The sequence below is a fragment of the Terrapene carolina genome, unplaced genomic scaffold (assembly GCF_002925995.2).
Source record: "Terrapene carolina triunguis isolate 2854851 unplaced genomic scaffold, T_m_triunguis-2.0 Scaffold33715, whole genome shotgun sequence".
Lineage (NCBI taxonomy): Eukaryota > Metazoa > Chordata > Testudines > Emydidae > Terrapene > Terrapene triunguis.
Genome location: NW_020698066.1, coordinates 1,590,759 through 1,616,051, shown reverse-complemented (window position 1 = coordinate 1,616,051; position 25,293 = coordinate 1,590,759). Strand labels below are relative to the sequence as shown.

The 25,293-nt window shown below is 40.3% G+C and overlaps 1 protein-coding gene across 2 annotated transcripts in view; it reads right to left on the bottom strand.

Annotated features, from left to right (window-relative positions):
• LOC112112032 (cAMP-regulated phosphoprotein 21) overlaps positions 1-25,293 on the bottom strand; it is a 265,123-nt gene that overhangs the window by 213,033 nt on the left and 26,797 nt on the right. The window contains exon 1 of one of the 2 annotated variants that reach the window (XM_026663467.1): positions 21,135-21,177. The exons of the other annotated variant lie outside the window; for it this stretch is intronic. The gene's annotated coding sequence lies outside the window, so the exon portion shown is untranslated. Of the gene's footprint in view, positions 1-21,134; positions 21,178-25,293 lie in introns of those variants that run through there. 2 annotated transcript variants of the gene reach the window in all.

The window sequence follows — 25,293 nt, the reverse complement described above, 5'->3', positions numbered from 1 at the left end:
CTATACATCTGTTATACAACTGCTTCTATATTTTGAATCATTTGGGAACATCTAAAAATAGTTCACTCTTCTTGAATTAGCAGTACAATGTTATAGATCATGTAGACAGAAAAGCCTATCTCCTTGCTACTGAGTAGCCAATATGCTACAGGGCTCCAGTCTCAGAAGAGTCACTGTATTGTATCTTAACACTAACAGATGTTACTGCTGGCCCGTTAGAGCTTGGGAAAAAAAGAGAGAGAAAAGCAAAGGATTACAGTCCAAGGAAACATGCACAATTCCCACTGTAAAAATGTTGCATCCATGCAGAGGTGTGGGATGGGAGTAGGGGTAAAGACATGTTTGTAGCTGATCACTTATTGGGCACTGTAACAGGGGGGCACTCATCTCCTGAGCTCCTTCTAGCAATCTTTTGGTACTACAATCTTTTCCCCACTTCTAGCACCCCCAGTAGGTTGCTGACCTCACTAGTCAGATCTTCAGTGACTCAGCTCTCCAGGCAAGTCACACCATCAAAATGATCCCCTTCCGGGCTAGCAAAGAGTTCACCAAACCATCTGCCCTCATCAGGGTCTTCAGCCCCACCTCTGGGCCCTTTAAATCCAGCCCTTCTCTCAGGCTTCTAACAGAGCCTTGTGCCTTCTCAGGGCTTAGGCCATTTAACCTGTGGCTGGGGGAGAAGGGGAATCCAGGTCTTGCTGCATTCCCTGGGCCTCTTCCCACCTAGCCCCTTTACCTCCACCCATTAACTTAGGGTTTAAGTTCTCAAGTCATCTCACTCCCAGTTTTAGCAAATGCAGCCAGTTAAGCTCCTGTGGCCAGAGCAGCACACCCTTCTTCGCCTCTCTGGTCCCAGCCAGGAACTGCCCTGCTAAGTCCCTGTAGGTCCTGTTATCTGTGTTTGCTGGGCTCTGATTGGCTGCTTTCCCAAGGCCTCTCTAAGCAGGCCTGAAGGATCCACCTCGTTGCTCTTTCCTGGAATGGGGTGTAGTAGGACCTCAGGGCCTCCAGCATGGGGCCACGAAGGGCCAGGTACACCACGTCACAGGCACAGAAAGTAATTTATCAACCATAACTTAACTGTTCCTTAGTCCACTTGCAACAGAGAGAAACACTACTACAATTGATGGACAATCTATCCCATTTATCTTTACAGTTTCCAATATAAACTTCCTTTTGGACCAACTTCCTTTTCCAAAGGTTGATCTCCCAGTGATGTGCTACAGTGGGAATAGAAAAATAAAATAACTAGTGGTTCTGGAGAAGAATCAAACTAATCACTGAGAGATGGTAATGGGTGTTCTACTAAGGAGAGCACCTAAGCTGCACCCTTAGATAAAAACTGGAAATTCTTATAGTTTTGCTTTTCTTAGCTAGATGATAATTTCTTAGGTACATGATTTCCAGTTAGACTGTGTGAAATTAGCCCAGGGGGTGGGGTGGGGTGGGATGGGATGGGTGAAATAAAACTGGAAAAGTTACAAAATAGTCCAGGTGAAGAAATATTTTGTAAAATAATAATAATTTAATCAAAGCCAGACAAGATCAATCATGATGTTGGAAAGGATTTTCACATGAACGGGAAGCCACTAATAACTACTCAGGCTTTACTGAGTAAACAAACCAATCCATCTGAGACTTCAAGAATAAGATCCTGGAATATCACGCATACAAATAAAAGAAAAGAAACTATACAATCATTGCACCAAAGTGAAATGTTAAAAATAAATATCAATTTATTTTAAGCTGTAACGTGGAAAATCCAGTGTCAAAGGTGATTTTTACACTAGATTGTCACAAAAGAGGGTAAGTTTATAGATATAATTTCCATTACAAGTTAGCTGTTCGTATTACTCACTATGAATAACATATCCAATATATTTGATTCCTTTCCATCCCTTTTGCAATTTATCCACCAAAAAGTCATGAATTTTTTTTCATTTGTTGCAATTTGATAGGTTTTTGCAAGCAAATTTTAGCCTGTGGTTTGTTGGCAAAAGGGTCGGTAGGAATAATCACCATTCATTCTTTACCATTTGCAGTGTATGCAGGGGTTATAAAAATAAGGAGAAGCAGTTTTCCCTCTCCACAGCTAAAAGTGGGAGAGTGGGAAATATGAACTTGAAGGGAGGAGCACAGGTTGCAGGCGGGAAGAGTTTGGAGGAGGCACCAGGAAATCAGTCTGTGTGCACATGGCTGGAATGCTAACTGCAGTTGTAGCACCTCTGTAAATAGCTCTCTTAAAGAGCCAATTTAGTTTTAAAAACATGGAGTCCTCTCATGCAGCAGTGTGCACAAGGAGGGGGCAAGCAGGGGCACAGGTCCTCCCAATAATTGGCGGGGGCACAGAACTCCGCTGGCCCCGGGGCTGCGGGGGGGAAGAGTGAGCCCCTCTGGCCTCAGGGCCATGGCGGGAGCTGATAGGTCCACCAGCCCCGGGGCTACTTAATTTATTTACTAGCCTCTTCTGATGGACCTTATAAAATTATTTTAGAATGTCTAAACTGAAATATGTCAACCATTCTCCTTTATCTACTACTTTACTGACAGGGTGAAATAATTCTTATAGATTAGTGAAGCACAGTTTTCCTTTGCAACAACTGAGCTGATTAGGCGCTATCATCTAGCAGGACTTCTTAGTATTTTATTATTCAGTTTTCAAATATTGTTTCATCCAATGTCAGTGTTAGATGCAAGTCTGTACACATATATAATTATTATATATGTATATTGAATATGGGGAGTTGATAACAGAATAATTTTTGGGTTTTTATAGTCACTTTTAAACAAAGTCTGATTTAAAAAAAAAATCAAATTTGCCTAATATTAAGCAGCTTACTTTGGACAATTAAAAAATAGGGAGTTTTGTTAGCAATATATAGCTAATGCAACCTCCTCATTGTGTGTGTTAAATGTTTTTTATTTGTTACCTTTTCATATTACATCTTTCTGAGTTTTCTAATTTTTGATTTCATTCAATGAAGCAAAAGCTGAAAGGAAAATGAACTCACAGTAAAGACAGAACTCTAGTAAAAGCAGTTGACTGTCTCTAGAGAGAGTTATTGAGAAAACTGTGCAAGCTTTAAATTGACTCATGAAAACTAATTATTGCTAAATGACATTTTAAAACCTTGTGTGTGTAATCATAGTTACACAATGAATTGTATATTATGTAACCTTCATTTTTAAGGCTGGAAGAACATATGAAAAAGCCTAGGAAAAAAATCTACATAAATTCTGCAGTAATGCTCCATAGTACTGGAGTGATGCTATCAAATTGATTGTTTAGGAATACATCTGTAGAATAATCTTTTAAAAATTTAAAAATGAAGAGTTAGGACCATTGTTTTTTTTTTATTTTGTTGTTGCTGGGGCCTTTGTGACAGCCCTTTGTTCAGCTGTGGCACAATACAGATGATGACGCACATTGTCGATGAATGCCTGCTGACTAGGTTCAGTGATGGCCTAGAAGAACTGCATCACGCCACTGAAGATGCCATCGCTTGGCTAGACGACTGTGCACACGCTAAATAAATTTATTTGGATAGAGTGAGTGTTGCCATCCCCATGTGTTCAAAAATCAAGAGGTTTTTTTTTTTAAATAACAAATGTTGGGTTCGTTTTATTTTCCTTCTGTTCTTTCAACTTTTTGACTGCACTCATGGCACATTTTCCAGCTTTTGTCCGTACCCATGAAGGATAGAAACTTATTTCTTTTTCAAATGAAAGCAGATATTCTCACATAATTCCAAGGACTAAGGCTTCAAGAAAATCACAAAAAAAGTTGCAAAGACAGCAGAGTTACACTGTATTAGCATTTCTATTCAGAAACAACCCTACATTTTGTGAATCGCTATGAAAAATAGTCTACACAGACTTCATTAACTCACACAACATAACTGTACGGGGGAATCTGGGCAAATTCTAGCAGAAACTACTAAGATATCTGAATACCAATGCAAGGAGCCTGGGTAACAAAATGGAAGAATTAGAATTACTGGTGCAGGAAGTGAAATCAGATATAATAACAACAGAGACATGGTGGAATAGTAGTCATGATTGGAATACAGGTATTGAAGGGTATGTGCTGTTCAGGGAAGACAGAAGTAATGGTGGTGGAGTACCACTGTATACTAATGAGGAGGTAGACTATAAAGAAATGACAAGTGATGGAATGGATAAAATAGAATCTGTTTGCTCAAAACACTTTGAGGAAGAAAGCTCCACTGGGATAGTGCTTGGGGCTATGCTATAGACCCCCAGGATCTGATTTGGAAATGGAGAGAGACCTCTTTAATATTTTTAATGAAATCAATACTATTGGGAATTTTGTGTTCTTATGGGAGACTTTAATTTCCTGAAACAGATTGGAAGACATGTGCTACTAATAATGGGCCCAGATATTCCTGGCTGTGATAGCTGACATATTTCCAAACCAAACAGTCACCGAACCAACAAGTGGTGATGACATTTTAGATTTAGTTTTGGTAAGTAGCAAGGACCTCATAGAAGAGCTGGTTGTAGAGGACAGCCTTGGTTTGAGTGCTCCTAAGCTAATTCATCTTAAACTAAATAGAAGGATAAAGAAAAATACAACTGCAACTAGGGTCCTTGATTTCAAAAGGGCAAACTTTAAAGAAATAAGGGAAATAGTTAGGGAGATGGACTAGATTGAAGAACAAGGATCTGAATGGGGAGGAGGCTTGGAATTATCTTAAGTCAAAATGCAGAAACTATCTGAAGCCTGCTTTCCAAGCAAGGAGAAAAAAATCGTAGAGTAGGGTTACAGACCAAACTAGATGAACAAGCCATCTCAATCAGGTTATTAAGAGAAAGCAGAAAGCCTACAAGGAACGGAAGATAGCTTTCTTTGCTGATCCATCCTATCTCTTGGAAGTCAGAAAGTGTAGGGAAAAAATGAGAACTGCCAGAAGGCAAGCAGAGTTGGACCTTGCAAAAGAAATTAAAACCAAGGTTCGTTAGCCATATAAATCAAAAGAAAACAAGGAATGAAGAAGTGGGACCACTAAGCACTGAGAATGGGGTGGAGATAAAAGATAAACTAGATATGGCCCAACACCTAAATGAATACTTTGCCTCAGTTTTTAATAAAGGTAATGAGGAGCTTAGGGGTAGTGGCATGCTGGCTAATGGAAATGAGGATATGAAAGTAGAAATTATCACATCTGAGGTGGAAGTCAAACTCAAGCATCTTAATGGGAGCAAATCAGGGGACCTGGATAATCTCTATCCAAGAATATTAAAGGAACTAGTACAAGAAATTGAAAGCCCAATATCAAGGATTTTTTATAAGTCCTTAAACTCAGAGGTCGTACCCTGATTGCAAAATTGCTAATATAGTACCTATTTTTAAGAAAGGGAAAAAAGGTGATCCAGGAAACTACAGGCCCATTAGCTTGACCTCAATTATATGCAAGGTCTTGGAACAAATTTTGAAAGAGAAAGTAGTTAAGGACATAGAGAAACAATAATTGGGACAAATACAACATGGTTTTACAAAAGGTAGATCTTGCTAAGCCATCCTGATCTCTTTCCAATCTCCCTGGATTGCATAATGCATTTGATACTGTTCCATATGGGAAATTATTAGTTAAATTGGGGATTAATACGAGAATTGAAAGTGGGTAAGACTACAATGGGTCATATTGAAAGGTGAACTGTCAGGCTGGAGGGAGGTTGAAAACTGAAATAATCGAAATGAGATGAAATTTATAGTGCAGAGTACAAGGTCATGCACTTATGGGCTAACAACAAGAATTTTTGCTGTAAGATGGGGACATATCAATTGGAAACAACAGAGGAGGAGAAACAACACCCCTGGGTGTATTGGTCGATCACAGGATGACTATGAGCTGCCAATGTGATGCACCCATGAAAAAGGCTAAGGCAATCCTAAAATTCATCAGGTGAGGTATTTCCAGTAGAGATAGGTAAGTGTTATTACTGATGAGACCTCATCTGGAATAGTGTGTGCAATTCTGGTCTCCCAAGTTTAAGAAAGATGAAGTCAAATTTGAACAGGTGCAGAGAAGGGCTACTAGGATGCTTAGAGGAATGGAAAACCTATCCTATGAGAGGAGACTTAGAGCTTGGCTTGCTTAGCATAACCAAACAAAGGCTGAGGGGAGATATGATTGCTCTCTATAAATACATCAGAGGGATAAACACTAGAGAATGAGAGGAGTTATTTAAGTTAAGTGCCAATGTGGACACAAGAACAAAGGGATATAAATTGGCCATCAACAAGTTTTGGCTTGAAATTAGACAAAGCTTTCTACCCATCAAAAGAGTGAAGTTCTGGAACAGCTTTCCAGGGGAAGCAGTGGGTCAAAAAAACTAACTGGTTTCGAAACTGAGCTGGATATGTTTATGGAGGAGATGATATGATGAGCCTGCTTATAATGGCATTTGGCCCATCTGTAACTGCTAGCAGCAAATATCTGCAGTGGCCAGAGATGGGACACTAAATGGGGAGGGCTCTGCGATACTACACTGAATTTTTTCCCCAGATGTCTGGCTGGTGGTATTGCCCACATGCTCAGGGTCTGCCGTATCTGGTGTTGGGAGGAATTTTTGCCCAGGTCAGATTGGGGGGGGGGGGTTGCCTTTCTCTGCAGCATGGGGCACAGGTCACTTGCTGGTTTGAATTAGAGTAAATGATGGATTCTCTGTAACTTGGAGTCTTTAAACCATGATTTGAGGACTTCAGTAATTCAACCAGAGGTTATGCATCTATTACAGGAGTGAGTGGGCAAGGTTCTGTGGCCTGCAATGTGCAGGAGGTCAGACCAGATGATCATGATGGTCCCTTCAGGCCTTAAAGTCTATGAATAAGGGACACTAAGCATAAAATTGGGGCACTTGTCATGGGAGGTCTGAGGATATTTATTTGTGTGACTATAGGGAGGTTGGGCTACCATCTCCTGTTTCAAGGTAGAAGATTACAATGGGGAGAGGAAGTTGTGGGTGGCTAATGGGAGGAACTATTGATATTACAGGAAACTAAAAGCGTGGGGGGCCTCATGGGTGCAACTAGGGACATAACACTAGCCCTATTTTAATACATGGCGAGATTCACCTATTAATGAAGACAGAGGTGACAAATTGGTTTGTGGGTTTTTCTACTATTGAACTTTCTACGAAACTTCAGCAGAATGGTTCCTGTGAAACCCATAGACGGTATCTGAAATTGCGGATCTAGATTCCCCCCCCCCTCTTATCGTGTATTGAAGAAGGCTGTTGCATTATTTCATTTCCAGTTAACATCTATAACCAGTTACCTTATAAAACATACAGTATCAGCATTCTGGCTTGCAGTAGTCAGAATCGAGGATGCTTGAAAGACTGGTGAAAATATGTCCAATGATGTATTAAAATGACTGACTGACCATATATTTAACATCAAAATTGTAGACAGATGTATATAAAGATTGGCCACTTAAGAACAAAGCATAGCAGCAGCTTTTATTGCTCTTTTTGTTATCGACTTGTACTATGTATCAGTTTTTAAATAAATATCAGCTAATAGGTTAATTGTAAATAAATGATATAATTGGACACCAGATAATCATCCAAATTAGTTTACATACTGTGACAAAGTTCCTCCTCTATCTTGGTGGGTCCTGCGCTTATTGGCGGATTTTCTTGCCTCAGAGATTCACCATGTGGGTTGGGGAACAGCCCAGAGACCTTCCCCTCTGGAAGAACCCACAGTCCAGATCAATTGGGAGGTTTGGGGGGAACCCGGGCCCGCCCTCTACTCCGGGTTCCAGCCCAGGGCCCTGTGGATTGCAGCTGTCTATAGTGCCTCCTGTAACACCTGCATGACAGCTACAACTCCCTGGGCTACTTCCCCATGGCCTCCTCCAAACACCTTCCTTATTCTCACCACAGGACCTTCCTCCTGGTGTCTGATAACACTTGTGCTCCTCAGACCTCCAGCAGCACACACTCTCAGCTCCTTGCACCTCTTGCTCCCAGCTCCTCACACTCGCACCACAAACTGAAGTGAGCTCTTTTTAAAACCCAGGTGCCCTGATTAGCCTGCCTTAATTGATTCTAGTAGCTTCTTCTTAATTGGCTCCAGGTGTCCTAATTAGCCTGCCTGCCTTAACTGGTTCTAGCAGGTTCCTGATTACTCTAGGGCAGCCCCTGCTCTGGTCACTCAGGGTACAGAAAACTACTCATCCAGTGACCAGTATATTTGCCCTCTATCAGACTCCTGTACCCCACTGGTATGGATCTGTCACAATACACATATTAAAATGTATAATTACTGCTGATATTGGCATCTCTTTACAATCATTTTATTTAGCACTTAGTATGTCCACCATTAAGTTTTATTACCCATCTAAATCTCCTTGGAACATGATCTGTACATTTTTTGCAAACAGAAACTTTCCAGGTGTTACAATAAATTGCTTCAATTACTCTTTGTTGTTCATGTTTTTTTAGCTACAGCTTTGTTAAGCTGACTTTACATTAATTCTGTTAGTTTTAGGTCTTATAACTGCTATGATCACAGTGCTAAAGTATTTAATTAAAAATGTTTGTAAGAGTTTTGATATTACATATGCCTTAGATTGTTGTCTCATGAATAGTGAATTGCAAAACAAGGGCCCAAGAGCCTAACAAACCAAGAAAGGCTAGGTAATAGAGGCACAATATATAAATACAACAGTCAAGATGGTAAATGGCTACCTCTTAATAAATTATTGGCATTTTCCTCCATAAAATATATAAATTGTTCTAAAGTACCTACAAACTTGCCATAATCAGACAATTGGTCTTTCAGATGTATTAGAAGAAATAGGACTTCAAGAAGGATATGAATGAAGGGAGGGTAGTGGCCTTGTGTACCTCAGCAGAAGGGGCAACCCACGTGTAGGGGATGGCGTTGAAAAAAACTTAATGCAAATAAAAGTTTAAAAATGTTTGTTGTACTAAAAGTACAAAAGGGGTGTGTGTGAAAGTAAAGCAAGGCCTGAGAAAGGTATGGGCAGGTTTGTGGGATAGGTGGACAACTAGGGCATAAGGATTGGCTTCATTAGCAGAGGGAATGGGAGGAAGCAAGCAACATGTAAAAGAGACAAAGGGAAGATAGGTAGGAGTGGCAGAGTTATGCAAGGTCTTGATAGTGGCTGAGAAACTTGAATTTGATATAGTGAAGGGAAAAGACCCAGTGGAGCGATCCAGCACATGTGTAGATGGGGAAAGGAAAGGTGATATGGTCACGTCAATAGGCAAGGGAATTAATTTTGGCAGTTTCATTCTGTAGCAACTGAAGGGGGAGCAACGTGGTCAGAGAAAAGAAGATTATATCAACAACAGGAGATAAGGATCTGAACTCCTTATGTTTTTTCATTCACCTGTTTTAGAATCCCTTTCTCCCCCCCACTATCGTTTACCACAGTACAGCAACCCCTTCTTTGATATTATTTATAAACTACCTGCTTTCCATTTTATTGTATACCATGACATAAAATTGCAGGCACTTTCGGTTTTCAGAAGTTGTCTATACTTGCCCCCCCCCCCAAAAGATGTTCTTCATGACACAAAACCCTGCTCAATATCCCTTCTATTTAAATATAGCATGCTCCAAAGTGTTAATGCTAGACATCTGTTTTGACTCAACGAACAGCTGAAAAGTATCTTAAACTGTGATCCACTTTTTGATCTCTTATTTTTACTTTTCAGCACATCTCTATATTTGTGGCTAACTAATGTCTGGCACTCTATTATGCAATTACCTTTCCGCTCCAATTAAACTGTTAACCGATGTAGGTGTCCTTTAATGCATAACCCATAGTACAAGTAAATGTAGAGAGAACATAGTGAACAACAATAACACAACAGCAGTATTTCATTTCCAGATCATTTTCTAAGCATGGATAACTGTTACGTGGATAACTGTTAACCTTTGGGTCTTCCCACCATGGCCTCTTGACTTCTAATGGGCTGATTTATTTACTAATTACTACTGAATACTGTAGTGTAGCATGTATAACCATGGCAGCTAGGTGCTGCATTGCATCCTGAAATCCAAATTATATATGCTATTTGCAAAATCTAAATGAAAACTAAAACCGTGAACAAATAAATGCGTCTTACACCATGGTGACTTAATTTAGCTCACCAGTCTGTCAATTGGGGTGAATTCCAAAGACAAGGTGATCCTTAACAGAGATCACTGGTGAAGGTCATAGTATGTCCAGAGTTAGAAAGACTATCCCAGTTTATCTTTACTACAATGACAAGGTGAAGGATGAAAGATGGTCTCTCAAGTAACAGCCTCAGACAATTAGGAGAATTAACGAATACTACCAACACCTTAAACTACACCTGGAACCACATCTAAAGCCAGTGCAGAAATTTGATTTCAAGTGTTATATGCTCACCAAGTCCTGCACTACACAGGAGGCAGGGAGCTGTGATCTGAGTTATGAGTAGAATCCATTGATCATTCTAAATACTGAACGGTACACCTGCCAGCCATTGATAATTATATCTACAACTATGAGGCCATGAGCAGCTATGGATCCAATAGGATCCTGAAGCTGCAAGTCATTTAGTTAAAAGCTTGTCTCTGAAAAGCCTTCATAGATTGAGCAGACACACTTATGTCCATTCTGCTAAATGCTCACCCATGCTAACTAACTTTAACTTCCATTATATCTGGGTTCACCTGACGATATCAATACAGTTCATTTTCAAATAGATCTTATCTAAGAAATAATTGACAATACCTCTCCATGAGAAATACAGGATTCTGTTACTGTGTTGAGGCAATCTAGATTAAAACAACCAAGATCTGATTGTCTAGATTTTACAGATGCTTTGGCTGAAACACAAACCCACCCCTCTCTTCACTTCAGCCACCACCATGGCATCAGAATACAAAAATTCTGTCGTGTGAAATAGACAGGACTCAGAGTGAATTTTCTATTTTACTCTTTCCCGCCTTCTGCCTCTGTTTATCAGTCTGAGGTCATCTGTATATCATGACTTTTTTTTCCCTAAAACAAAGGTTTTTTTGTGAACCATTTTGGTTTCTCCACAGTTTTTAGTTTGTCCAATTTTTTCACTGAAAAGATTTAGTCCATTAGATATTCTTCAACATGGCGGGCCATCATTTTTCATGTGGCCCTGAAGGACTGTGTGCATCAGGAGGTCTGATTTTAGATGATCATTTTGGGGTTTTTGCATTGCCAGTTTTGCTTGGTCAGCTTAATCACACGATGGGACTTTTTTTTTAAATCAACAATTAGTTTTCGAAAATGTTCTACCTGATATAGAAAAAAATCATCTAAAAAAATTTTCAATTTTCAATTTCAAAATGAATGCTACAGAAAATTTTGAAAACTAAAAGCTGTTTATTAATTTTTTGTTGGTTTTCTTTTTCTTTCTAGCAGCTCTAGTGACACTGTACAAGTGCCATCCTACAGGACCTTTTAGCAGCACGGCTGTAGTGGCACAGCTGTGTTGCTAAAAGGTGTGTAGTGTAGATATAGCCTTTGTTTGCAAGGTTGCTGGAGGCTCCCCCCCACAGTCTCATCATCAGAAGCAAGGTCCCCCCAGACCAGGATACACCAACTCAAAGCTAACCCTTCATGGCCCACTTTAAGTCCCCGATGCATAACAATCTAACCCTTATTGCCCAATCCATTTCATACATTACCCACTCCTCCAACATAGATTAACCCTTATTCTTAACAACCTGTCCCAACTTATATTTAGCTCAGACATTCATTTCCTTTCCTTCCCCAGACCTGAGGAAGAACTCTGTGTAGCTGAAAATCTTGTACCCTCCACCAACACAGGCTGCTCCAATAAAAGATATTACCTCACCCATGTTGATGTTTCCATCACAAACCAACCTGGAAAGTAGAGCAAACTCAACGCACTTGGTCTGTAGAATCAGACACTGTAAATCTGTGGTATCAGATTTAGTTGCTTAGTAAAAGTAGTAGGCCCTGATTATTGAAACAGACTAGACAAGGCTTTTTGAACCTATACTGCTAGGCAGCTTTATGTACATGTCATAACTTCACCACACCTGTGTCTGTTGTCCTCAGCCCAGTAATTGCCAGTAGGAATATTCAGATGCTGTTTCCCTAATTCTGACCTTTATTTTTCTTGATTAATAGAGAACATCCAATTGTTTCGACACATCTGTTACTTGTTATTTTATTTATAAGAAAATGTTTGAAACCAACCAACCAACACACACACACACCAACCCCAGAGCAACAACCCTCCCCCCCAAACAAAGTAAATGCCTTGCCAACAAATTCAGCTCTGATATCCCCAGGACCTAGAATGATAAGTTTAAACCATTGATTAAACCACTTTACTATTTCTAGCCATTAGCACCGGCTGCTCAGCATATCTAAGTAACAAAACTTAAACACATGGTGTTTGCGAAAAGGGAAACAGAGAGAGTGAAAGACAGACAGAGACAGAGGTGTTGCTGGTCCCAGGCATAGTTTGAGACACAGTCTGACTCAGAATCCTTCCTCACTGTTGTTGTTGGCATTGCTTTCAATAAAACTGTTCACTGTAAAAGAGCACATACTAGACTTGGAACAGGGGCCAGCACACATACTTGGAATAATGTAATGCGGAGATTCTGCTTTCTAAAAAGACCTGAAAACAACTAATTTCCAGTAAAAACAACTTACAGATAAATGATGACAAAGAGAACCCAAAGATGCCTTTATATAAAAAGCAAGAAGAGTTACAATTAGTAGAAGTTAATAAACACATTGAAATGCGTTTATTAAAACATTAATAATTCACAGATTGGAAGAGGATGATGATGAATTAGAAAGAATCTACAAGTCTTAAATATCATACTTTGAAAGACAAGGTGGGTGAGGTAATATCTTTGAGAGACAAGGTGGGTGAGCTCGGTGTAAGCTCAAAAGTTTGTCTCTCTCACCGACAGAAGTTGATCCAATAAAAGATATTACCTCAACTACCTTCTCTCTCTAATATCCTGGAAACAACACGGCTACAACAACACTGCAAATACCATACTTTGATAGTCAGGAAAGACAATCTCTCCCCTCACCACCTCTTCTTTCTTTTCTCTACACTTCTTAAAAGAGTCAAGCAGTTTAATTACTAAATTTTTCTATAATTCTAGATATTCAGCATGTATGCAGTAGGGACAGCCATGTGGAGATTAGGAGAAACATGTTATAAATAGCATTTCTAATTAACCATTTCACTACTTCACCTGCGTTTTGTCCATTAGTCCATCCCCAGGACTACTTTAAACCTTCCAAACCCCTGAGCAGCTTCAAATAGCCAGCACAACCTTAATTTGGCCCCCTTGTGTGCATGCATTATGTTAATGTTTTTAATTATATGATCACATGCTATTTTTTCTACAGGAGCCCTGCCTCATTCAGTGCTTAGAATGGATGGGACTCACTTAATTAGCAGCTACTCTATATTTTATTTACTCCTCATTGAACTATGTGCGGCCTTAGGCATTATTTAGTGCACACTGTGCTGACGCTGCTCTGAAGACAGAATTATTAATATCCTCACGGGCTTTTGTATGGCACTTATCACTATAGCATTTGAGAGCTTCATAAGCATTAATTTTCACAACACTCCTGTGAGATGACTAGGACCCGAGTTTTTAGAGTACTTAGCATTATATAGCACTTTGTGTATTCAAAGCTCAGCTCCCATTGACTTGAGTGCTGCTGTGGGTGCTCAGCACTTCTGTAGATCGGGTCCAAGGATCTCAAGTCAGACAGTCACCTACAAAAAGTCTGGTTTAAGTGACTTGCCTAACATCCCATAGGAACTCTGTGGCAGAGGCAGGGAGAGACTCCAATTCTCCAGGACAGCATTCCACTGCTTCAGGCCTTAGATTGTCCTTTCTCATTCTGAAATCCCCTCTTCTCATTCACCACCCACCTTCCAGCTTCTGCAACAAATGAAGCAGGGGGGTCTATAGACAAGTCAATATCTCCTTCACTACAAAACCCATACCAGGTGCCCTTATGGGTGGAGCACTGGACTAGATTTAGGAGACCTGGCACTGCCATGGCCTGCTGGGTGACTTGGGCAAGTCACTCCACCTTTTCGTGGCATAGTTTCCCTATATGTAAAATGGGGATAATGATACTGATATCCTCTGTAAAGCACTGAGATCTACTGATAAGTGCTACATAAAAGCAAGGTTATTATTAATTATTCCTAGAGGACCATCCATGCTGTGCACTGGGTGAGACAGCGATCCTTTGGAAAAAGGTAGTATGTGATCATTTTCATTAAAGACTGAATAATGCATACGTACAAGGAGGCTGAATTAAGGCTGCACAGGCAACCTTAATTCTGGCATCTCCTAACTTTAAGTGCTTGATTTTGCAACCTTAATGTTCTTTTAACATAGTTTGGTTGCATGTGTATGTAATTTCCTAATTTTTTAAAAAAGCAAACCAAAAAAACAAACAAACATTTCATCATATGGCATCAAGTTGACACTCACATGATTCACCAGCAGGGTTGGAACCTTTACATCAACCATGCAGACCTCTGCCACTTCAGCTAATGGAGTAACTGATAGTAGTAGTAGGTTGTCAACCTCTATGTGGACCAACACCAAAGGAGAATGGGACACTTTGCCAGGGAATTTCACAGATATTTCCTGACAGCAGAGGAATAGTGGTAAAACTCAAGGATCTTGGGTTCCATTCTAGGCTATACAGGAGAGTCGGCTTCAGGACTGGGAGTTGGGGGGGAGACTGGGACTGGCTGGTTCCCCTTTCCCCCCCATCCATCAGCCTCCTGTCCTAGTCTCTCCTCCCTAACCTCCCCCCGAAGCTCCTCAGACATTAAGAAAAACAATTTTTCTTCCTCCTCCTTGTAATAACCTTTAACATACTTGAAAGCTTATAATTTCCCCTCTCAGTTTTCTCTTTTCCAGATTAAACAAACCCAACTTTTCCAGTCTTCCCTCATAGGTCATGTTTCCTAGATCTTTAATAATTGTTATTGCTCTTCTCTGGACTTTCTCCAATTTGTCCACATCTTCCTGAAATGTGGCGGCCAGAACTGGACACAATACTCCAATTGAGGCCTAATCAGAGCAGAGTAGAGCGGAAGAATTACTTCTTGTGTCTTGCTTACAACACTCCTGCTAATACATCCCAGAATGATGTTCGCTTTTTTTGCAACAGCATTAAAACATTGACTCATATTTAGCTTGTGGTCCATATAACCCCCAGATCCCTTTCCGCAGTACTGCTTCCGAGGCAGTCATTTCCCATTTTGTATGTGTGCAACTGATTGTTCCTTCCTAAATGGAGTATTTTGCATTTGTTATTGAATTTCATCCTATTTACTTCAGACCATTTCTCCAGTTTGTCCAGATCATTTTGAATTTTAATCCTATCCTCCAAAGCACTTGCAACCCCTCCCTGCTCGTCTGCAAACTTTATAAGTGTACTCTCTATGCCATTATCTAAATCATTGATGAAGATATTGAACAGAATCGGACCCAGAACTGATCCCTGCGGGACCCCACTTGTTATGCCCTTCCAGCCCGACTGTGAACCACTGATAACTACTCTCTGGGAATGGTTTTCCCACCAGTTATGCATCCACCTTATAGTAGCTCCATCTAGGTTGCATTCCCCTAGTTTGTTTATGATAAGGTCATGCGAGACAGTATCAAAAGCTTTACTAAAGTCAAGATATACCACATCTACCACTTCCCCCCCTATTCACAAGGCTTGTTACCCTGTCAAAGAAAGCTATCAGGTTGGTTTCACACGATTTGTTTTTGACAAATCCATGCTGACTGTTATTTATCACCTTATTATCTTCTAGAAGTTTGCAAATTGATTGCTTAATTATTTGCTCCATTATCTGTCCTGGTATAGAAAATAAGCTTACAGCTCTGTAATTCGCCGGCTTGTCCTTATTTCCCTTTTTATAGATGGGCACTCTATTTGCCCTTTTCCAGTCTTCTGGAATCTCTCCAGTCTTCCATGACTTCTCAAAGATAATCGCTAATGGCTCAGATAACTCCTCAGTCAGCTCCTTGAGTATTCTAGGATACATTTCATCAGACTCTGGTGACTTGAAGACATCTAATTCGTCCAAGGAATTTTTAACTTGTTCTTTCCCTATTTTAGCCTCTTCTGTTCCTACCTCATTTTCACTGGCATTCACTACGTTAGATGTCCAATCACAACTAACCTTCTTGGTGAAAAGTGAAACAAAGAAGTCATTAAGCACCTCTGCCATTTCCACATTTTCTGTTATTATTCCCCCTCTCCCCCATTGAGTAACGGGCTTACCCTGTCCTTGGTCTTCCTCTTGCTTCTAATGCATTTGTAGAATGTTTTCTTGTTACCCTTTTTCTCTCTGACCAGTTTGATCTCATTTTGTGCCTTGGCCTTTCTAATTTTGTCCCTACATACTTGTGTTATTTGTTTATATTGATCCTATGTAATTTGACCCGGTTTCCACTTTTTGTAGGACTCTTTTTTGATTTTTAGATCATTGAAGATCTCCTGGTTCAGCCAGGGTGGTCTCTTGCCATACTTCCTATCTTTCCTATGCAGTGGGATAGTTTGCTCTTGTGCCCTTAATAATGTCTCTTTGAAAAACTGTCAACTGTCTTCTATTGTTTTTCCCCTTAGACTTGCTTCCGATGGGATCTTACCTACCAACTCCCTGAGTTTGCTAAAGTCTGCCTTCATTGTCTTTATTTTGCTGTTCTCCCTCCTACCATTCCTTAGAATCATGAACTCTACCATTTCATGATTACTTTCACCCAAGCTGCCTTCCACTTTCAAATTCTCAACCAGTTCCTCCTTATGTCAAAATCAAATCTAGAACAGCTTCTCCCCTGGTAGCTGTCTCCACCTTCTGAAATATAAAATTGTCTCCAATACATTCCAAGAATTTATTGGATAATCTGTGCCCTGCTGTGTTATTTTCCCCAACAGATGTGTGGGTAGTTGAAGTCCCCCATCACCACCAAGTCTTGTGCTTTGGATGATTTTGTTAGCTGTTTAAAGAAAGCCTCATCCACATCTTCTTCCTGGTTAGGTGGTCTATAGTAGACCCCTACCATGACATTACCCTTGGTTTTTACCCCCTTTATCCTTACCCAGAGACTTTCAACAAGTCTGTCTCCTATTTCCATCTCAATCTCAGCCCAAGTGTATACATTTTTAATATATAAGGCAACGCCTCCTCCCTTTTTTCCCTGTCTGTCCTTCCTGAGCAAGCTGTACCCTTCTATACCAATATTCCAGTCATGTGTATTATCCCACCAGGTCTCTGTGATGTCAACTATGTCATAGTTGTCTTTATTTACTAGCATTTCGAGTTCTTCCTGCTTATTCCCCATACTTCTTGCATTAGTATACAGACATCTAAGATACTGATTTGATTCCCCCCACCCCAGTTCTGTCTTGTCTCTCCTTTATCCCTGCTATCACAGCCCATGCTCCCCCCAAATTCCAAATCTTCTCCCAGGTCTCCATGTTCTTGACTTACCTGTGGTCTTTGGTCACCTGCCCCCTTCGAACCTAGTTTAACGCACTCCTCACTAGGTTAGCCAGTCTATATCCAAATATGTTCTTCCCCTTCCTCAGTAGGTGGACTCCATGTCTGCTTAGCAGTCCTTCTTCCTGGAACAGCATCCCGTAGTCAAGGAAACCGAAGCCCTCCTGGCGACATCATCTTTGCAGCCAGGCATTCGCCTCCAGGAGGCATCTGTCTCTGCCTGGACCCCTAGCCTTGACCGGAAGGATCGAAGAGAACACCACCTGTGCTCCCAACTCCTTCACCCTTATTCCCAGAGTCCTGTAGTCATTTCTGATCTGCTGAGTGTCATAACTTGCAGTATCATTAGTGCCCACATGGCTGAGTAGCATGGGGTAGAGGTCAGAGGGCTGGATGATCCTCGACAATCAGTCCATAATGTCTTGGATACTGGTCCCTAGCAGGCAGCATACCTCCGGGGATGCCATGTCAGGGTGACAGACGGGTGCATCCGTCCCCCTCAGAAGAGAGTCACCAACCACCACTACCCTATGTTTCCTCCTGGCAGTGGTGGCTGCAATCTTCCAAGCCTTGAGGGTACATGTCTTCTCCTCCTCCTCTGGGGGTGATTCCTCATCGCTCATTGCCAGAGCAGCGAATCGGTTTTCTATCACCATGGTGGGTGGGCTGGGAGTAGGGGTGGAACATTGCCTGCAGCCAGAAGTACCCAGCTGTCAGTGTCCTCCTTGTGACAGAGCCATATCCTCCTTCCCTGGTGGTGTGACAGCAATCCTCTGTAGCTGGATAGCTTCTTCAGCCTTGGATGTCTCCATGTGAATACTCTCGAGGAATTCCTCATGGGCACGAATGTTCCTCAGCTTAGCCACCTCCTCCTTTAGCTATCCCACCTGCTTCCTGAGAGATTCCACCAGCAGGCACCTTTCACACTGGATAGTCCCCCCAGCCTGGCTTTCTGAGAGTGGGAAATGCAGGCCACAGTCTCTGCAAATCTATACCAGGATCTGGGTAGAGGCAGCTATGGTTAGGTTGTCTGTCTGGAAACAGGCGAAGGTGGAGGAGACAAGAGCAGCATTGGCACTTGCGATGTGGCCCTTCCTAACCATAATGACTATATTACAACTCCCTCCTACAAACTCCCTCTCAAACTTCCCTGTTTGCCATCCCTTGGTCGCTTAGCCTCTGGCTTTTAAGGCCTTCTCTCTTAGGTCAGCCCTACCCCCTCGTTAATCACACAGGGGGAGGGTGATCACAAGGCTGATTGAGGCTGATCTAAGATGATAAATAAATAAGCACAAGATTGGGCAAATGACCAGGGAGGAGTATAGAAATATTGCTCAGGTATGCAGGAGTGAAATCAGGAAGGCCAAATCACACTTGGAGTTGCAGCTAGCAAGAGATGTACCAACAGTCACAATTAATGCCAATTTAAATTTATTATAAATATTTGTGTATTTTTTTCTACATTTTCAAATATATTGATTTCAGTTACAACACAGAATACAAAATGTACAGTGCTCACTTAATATTATTTTTATTATAAATATTTGCACTGTAAAAAGATAAAAGAAATAGTATTTTTCAGTTCACCTCATACAAAGTACTGTAGTGCATTCTCTATTGTGAAAATCCAACTTACAAATGTAGAATAATTTTTTTACATAGCTACACTCAATAACAAAACAATGTAAAACTTTAGAGCCTACACGTCCACACAGTCCTACTTTTTCTTCAGCTAAGACAAACAAGTCGGTTTACATTTACAGGAGATAATGCTTCCCGCTTCTTATTTACAATGTCACCTGAAAGTGAGAAAAGGTGTTCGCACAGAACTGTTGTAGCCAGCGTTGCAAGGTGTTTACGTGCCAGATATACTTTAAGTGCCAGATATACCTTGCAACTTTTAATCAATTATGAATCAGGAAAAAAAATTCAGAAATTAATGAAAAAATGACTACAAATACTGTGCATGCTTATCAACCTAGATGTATTATGGAAATGCCACTTGTAGTTCCTTAGCTAAGTTTAGATTGAGTTTTGCATTTAAAGCAGGATTTAACCACTTTGTAATGTATGAGGAATACAACACAATCTCCCCAAAACTAAAGCACTTACTCTTTCAGTACAGAATCAATTTTCTATGAATTTACAAATAAATTGGTTAAGTAGTTTGTGAATTTAAAAAATAGGTCCTTCAGCAAATGTAGCATGGTGTGTTAGGTGGTTTCTTTGTCCCAAATGATCACAGAAAAATGCAAACTCTTCAAACTTCCCTTATAGTTAGAACACAGTGAAATCTTATGCATAGGCTACATTTGACAACATTTTTTTGGATTAATGGTCATTTTCCTCCCATAATTCCTCAGAACTGAAAGTTTATTCTTTGTTAGGGGCTACAGAAAGAATTTCACATACAGTTCCCCTCTTTCAAACAAAGATAGCTGCCAGCTTCACTCTCACAGGACAAAAATGGGAGGCAGTGATCATTTTGAAAGATGGTACCTTAACACAGCGGTTCTCAATCAGGAGTCCGAGGGGGCTGTAAGCAGGTTTTAGGGGGTCCGCCAAGTAGGACTGGTTTTAGACTCACTGGGGCCCAGGGCAGAGAGCCAAAGGCCCGTCATGCGGGGCTGAAGCCCAAGTCTCTGAGCCCCACCACCTGGGGCTGAAGCCAAAGTCTGAGCAACTTAGCTTTGCGGGGGCCTCCTGTGGCCTGGGCCCCCAGTCAATTGCTTACTACCTTCTAATGCCAGTCCTGGCTTTTATATGCAGAAAAGCAGTTGTTGTGGCACAGGTGGACTGTGGAGTTTTTATAGCATGTTGGGAACCTCTGCCTTAACAGACATCTGCTATGGCCTCCCTCATCCCCATGAAAACAAGAGGAGATGGCAACTATTATGAAATATGGCAATTTTTCATTAATGTATCTGAAGGAGAAGATCTATTGCACCAGTCACTGCTGAAATATACCATTCAGTTATGAAATATAACAACAAAAATGACCATTAATTCTAAATATTTGCCGTAACAGTGATATTGTGACCACAAGGTGCACTGGAGACAATAACAACAACAGACTATTGCATTTTACCAAAATCTAGTCTCCAGAATCATAAGGAACTGAACTTCAGCTAACTAAATCTCTCCTTTCCAGTACATCGTGAACTGTATGTGTCCTTTACAAAATGCACAGATGCTGCAATAAGGTTTTAATTAGAGTCCTGGGTTGATGCAATTAATTACAGTTACAAATTAAAAACCTACAGTGGAGCATCAAATGCTTAAAATCCACAAACCCCCTTCTATTACTTCCTAGGTCAGCAGCCTTTGCAAGTTGCACAAATGTGGGCTCTCAGTAGGCCAGTGGTGTGATTTCAAACATGTGTTGAGGACCCAGTCGAATGGTCTTTTCCTGCAGGTAGCATCTAAACATATAGCATTTCAGGGCAAATTCACTGCACCTAAATAGGTTGATACTGAAAGTGTGATATTTGGTGACAATGAATGCCATACAATGCAGAAAGGCAACAAACAGCTTCACAACAGTTGTCCATAGTCTTTATTTCTGTTACCTGGAAAGTGGGTTATTTCATCCCCTGTACATCTCGTTATGTACACATCCTCACATTTCCTTCACCACGAAGCTACGCACTGAGGAGTGATGGAAGCATAGAAAGCAGTTATTATTTAGCAAGTGTATGGGGAAAATGATTAGGAGTTTACACAGCGGATCGTGAACATCTTAACAGGGCCAAACTTATTTCTTCAGGATTCTCAAAAAGAGATGTGGTTTACTGAGTACTGTTAAAATGAGGAAATTCAAGCCTATTCCAGTGATTATCTCCTCCTTCTGAAGAAAAATTAAATCCAAAGCTCACCATTCACAAGGGGAAGAGGGAGAGGGAGGGAAATAGAGTTACAAGCTTAAATGAACAGTTAGAACTTTCAGGCTTTCCAGCTGACATGTAATCCACCTAAATACCCCACGTAGATCAGCTCGGGCTTTGGGGAAGCCAGGTTTGAGCTGAGGGCTCACAACATTTAAGCCACAAAGCTTCTGCCGGGACCAAAGGTCCACTTGACTTTCTCCAGGGTACTGGAAACTTCATTTGATAGAATTTTCAGCTAGAAATTCTTGGGTCAGGTTCAGACAATTGAAAAAGGCCAAGTTCATCACATTGAGGCTGCTCTTTGTAACTCTAATCCCTCCAAACCAATCTGAGCTCATTTTCAATTTCAATGGATCCAACTGGCTCATGCAGTTGAGCTTTGGGAAAGTCTGTGAAGTTGAAAATTGCCATTCTGCTGAATGCCTGCAAGTATAATGATATATGTATATTTCTATCGTCCTGTGGAAAGATGTTACTCACACACATTCTCTGCACATCGACCAAGTGTTTAAACCATAAACAATGAATGCTTTGTGGCTATGGATTTCAATCTCACTATTTTTATATAGATTGTATTTAAATAACCACTGTGCTGATCTTTGTGTCTGATATATATTATAAGTATTCAATAAAAATGTACCCCAACATAAGCTTAATAGAAAATAGTATCTCATTTTATTTATTGTTTGCTCACATTCTCTCTCATCGCTCAGTTACCACACCTGATAACTTTTCAGTATTGGTCCAAAAGGACTGAAACATACATTGAACCCATATAAACCCATATACCAGCATAGATATATTCCCCTGTTTGACATTTAGAGAAAGCTATCAGTGTCCCATTATGTTCAACAACAATATCTTAAAAGTAATTTCCTTTTAAACTGAGAGCCAAATTCATCTCTTAGTATAATTCCTTTAAAATCAGATGGATTTGGCCCCAGGTTTCTATTTACAAAAATCCTAAATTCCCTTTTTGAGGCAGATATTAGGTTTAACTTGAAAGAGTCTGGTATGTCTAACTAAAGCCCAAATCTACCAAAGACTAATTACATGTGCTTTGCAGAATTGGAACTATCTTTTATTTTTCAAACAGTCATAGACAATATTAAAAAGTATCAATCTTTGTAAATACAATACATAAAAAACTAAACAAAACTAATACATGAGAATATTTACAACTGAACTCATTTTAATAAGCCACTTGAATTTCAAAGTGGGGACTTTTACCAGGTCAAATTAGAAACAAAAAAAAGAGAACATTACCGCAATAGATATTTGTCAGTATTCTTGATGCAGCTTTTATTATTCCAGACATGCTATATATATTTGATTAAGGGATTTTTTGCCTACAGAGCCAAGCTCCCCTTTCCTCCTGATGCTGCAGTAAAATCATTATTTCCTCAGTTTATGACATCACAGTCTGTTACCATGAAAATATTTGTGATGTCTCAATGTCAGCTTTATGACTTTAACTACAGAATAACCACATAAGAGAAATATTAACAGTGAGGGAGGACTCTTAGTTCAGCTACAGAAGGCTATATCCTAGTCACTGGGAAAAGCCTGAATCAATGAACATTGTCATGGGGACCTCCCTGGGGCCAGTAAGAAATCCTTCCAACCAGGCTCCAAAGAACCAGTACAGCTGCTTTGGAACTTTGGTGTGCTCATTGTAGAGATTCCTGATGTGGGCAGTGGAGCCAATAGGAGTTGAGGGTACTCAGCGCTTCACTAGATAATGCTCTTAGGACCTGATCCAACTCCAGTGGGAGTTAGATTGAGCAGTTAGTGAACTGCCCAAGCTTACAGTCAGTCAGAATTAGAACCCAGAATTTTCTGTATTCCCTTATTTACATTCTTGGACGGTTGCTGTAGGTTCATTTTAGCTCCATTCCAGAAATATTTTTATCCTAGATTCACTGATGATTCCCTTCTCGTTTTTGTTGCAAACTAGCCATGGATCATTGCTCCTAATTTGGTGCTTATGGTAGGAAGTTGAGGTGTTTAACACCATAAACCACCAAATAACAGACACCAGTTAGCAAATAACCAGGTCTCCCTTTCCTCTCCTCCACCTTCAATTCTACAGTTTGATTTTATTACATGCAGTAAACATGCCCATTTTTAATTTTCTCCAAGTACTTAGTGCACTGCAGCATTTCACCTTTTTTTCCTCCAAAAAAGGATGCAGTATAATGCAGTTTGATTTAAATTATTACCCTGCTGCACTGTTTCTTTGAGATGCTATTTTCCCTGCCTGTTCTGACGGCTGAGGACAATTGCTACAGCTCAATTATTAAAGAGATTCTAAAAATAGTGCAGTGCAAGGTTGTCTACAAAGAAAAATCATTCAAACACAGCACGAGACAGAGCCTGGGCAGCAAGCTCTCACTGTTATTAGCTTCTTAATTCTCTTTTCCTTTTTTTTTTTAATTGTTTCTTTCAGTAATAATAATGTAATAGGCACCTTACAATATCCCTTTCTTTGTACCCATGGGAATGTGCATTAGCTTATAGACATTGTAACACTAAGTATTTCTTTATTGAAAAAAATACAACCTTGCCATGTTAACTTATGCTTGAGATGATTGTGACCCTGTATGTGTAGGAATGTAGCCAAATATATAGTGTGTGTACACACACACAGAGAGAGAGAGAGAGAGAGAGCGCACTTGCATTCTAGCTGTGAATCTTTTCATGCAGTCTCCAGAAATGCTCAAAGCAAGGGCATGGCTAATCATCTGGAAGTTTCAAGACCAGTGCTTCCCTTCCAAGTACTTCTTTAAGGCTCAGATTTATTTAAACATAGCTATTTAGGAAAGCACCACAGCATGTGCTTAAATCCCAAGTTAAGCACATGTAAGTGCTTTCCTAAATCAAGGCCTAAGTTCTTTCTTGTGCCACTGTAACCAGTTGAGAGAGGTAATCAGGATATCTGAGAAAGTTCATCTCATGCCCAAACACATATCCCTACACTCGGTCACTCTCCCAATTAAAAGCATCTTTAAAAGACATCTGCCTTAATTTCCCTTACATTTGCAAGTGGGCATTTCACTGCAGAACAGTTTGCATGAAATTTAACCTGGCTGATTTAAATACATACCCATAGCAAACAAATCTACAAACTACAGCCCTTTCATCTGTCAAGAATGCACTTGGAGGAAGTGATCTGCCACAATGGAAACAAGGATTTCAAATGCAGCAAGGGATTTAACCATGCAAATAAAGTCCTGGGTGCCCATACATGGATCAGCAGCTTAGGGATTCCAGTGAACATGCAGGGCGTAATAGCTTGAAACGAATACAAGCCTTGTAAGGCCAACAGCTATGAAGCCATTTTACTCTGTTGTTAACAATATACCCCTTTCATCTGCCCTGCCAAATACAAGAAGGGTCATTAACTGTTAATATCACTGGTGGGAAGCTATTCAGAAATATCTCTGACAACATATCTGGGAAAACAACCTTTTCAGGAAGGGGCAATCTTGGAGAATGACTCTCTAAATCCCTGTCTCTTGAGATCATCTAAAATAGTACAGAAGTTTATAATGGATCACACCTGGATTTACAATTAATTTCTATGATCCCATTGAGCTAGAGTCTGGCAATTTGATTAATAACCGGCCACTGAGTACAGAAAATAGTGGTTAATATGAAAACTGACCAGACAGGTTATCCCAAGAGGCCACCAGTAGTTTTAAAATCAAATTTCAACTCTCAAACTGCCCTTAACACGTATCGGGGTAATCATTTACCAAAAAAAAAATAGATATATTTCTTCCTTAAGCTGGCCATTTTGAGTGAAAGGCTTCCAATATAGTGAAATAATAAATGGCCT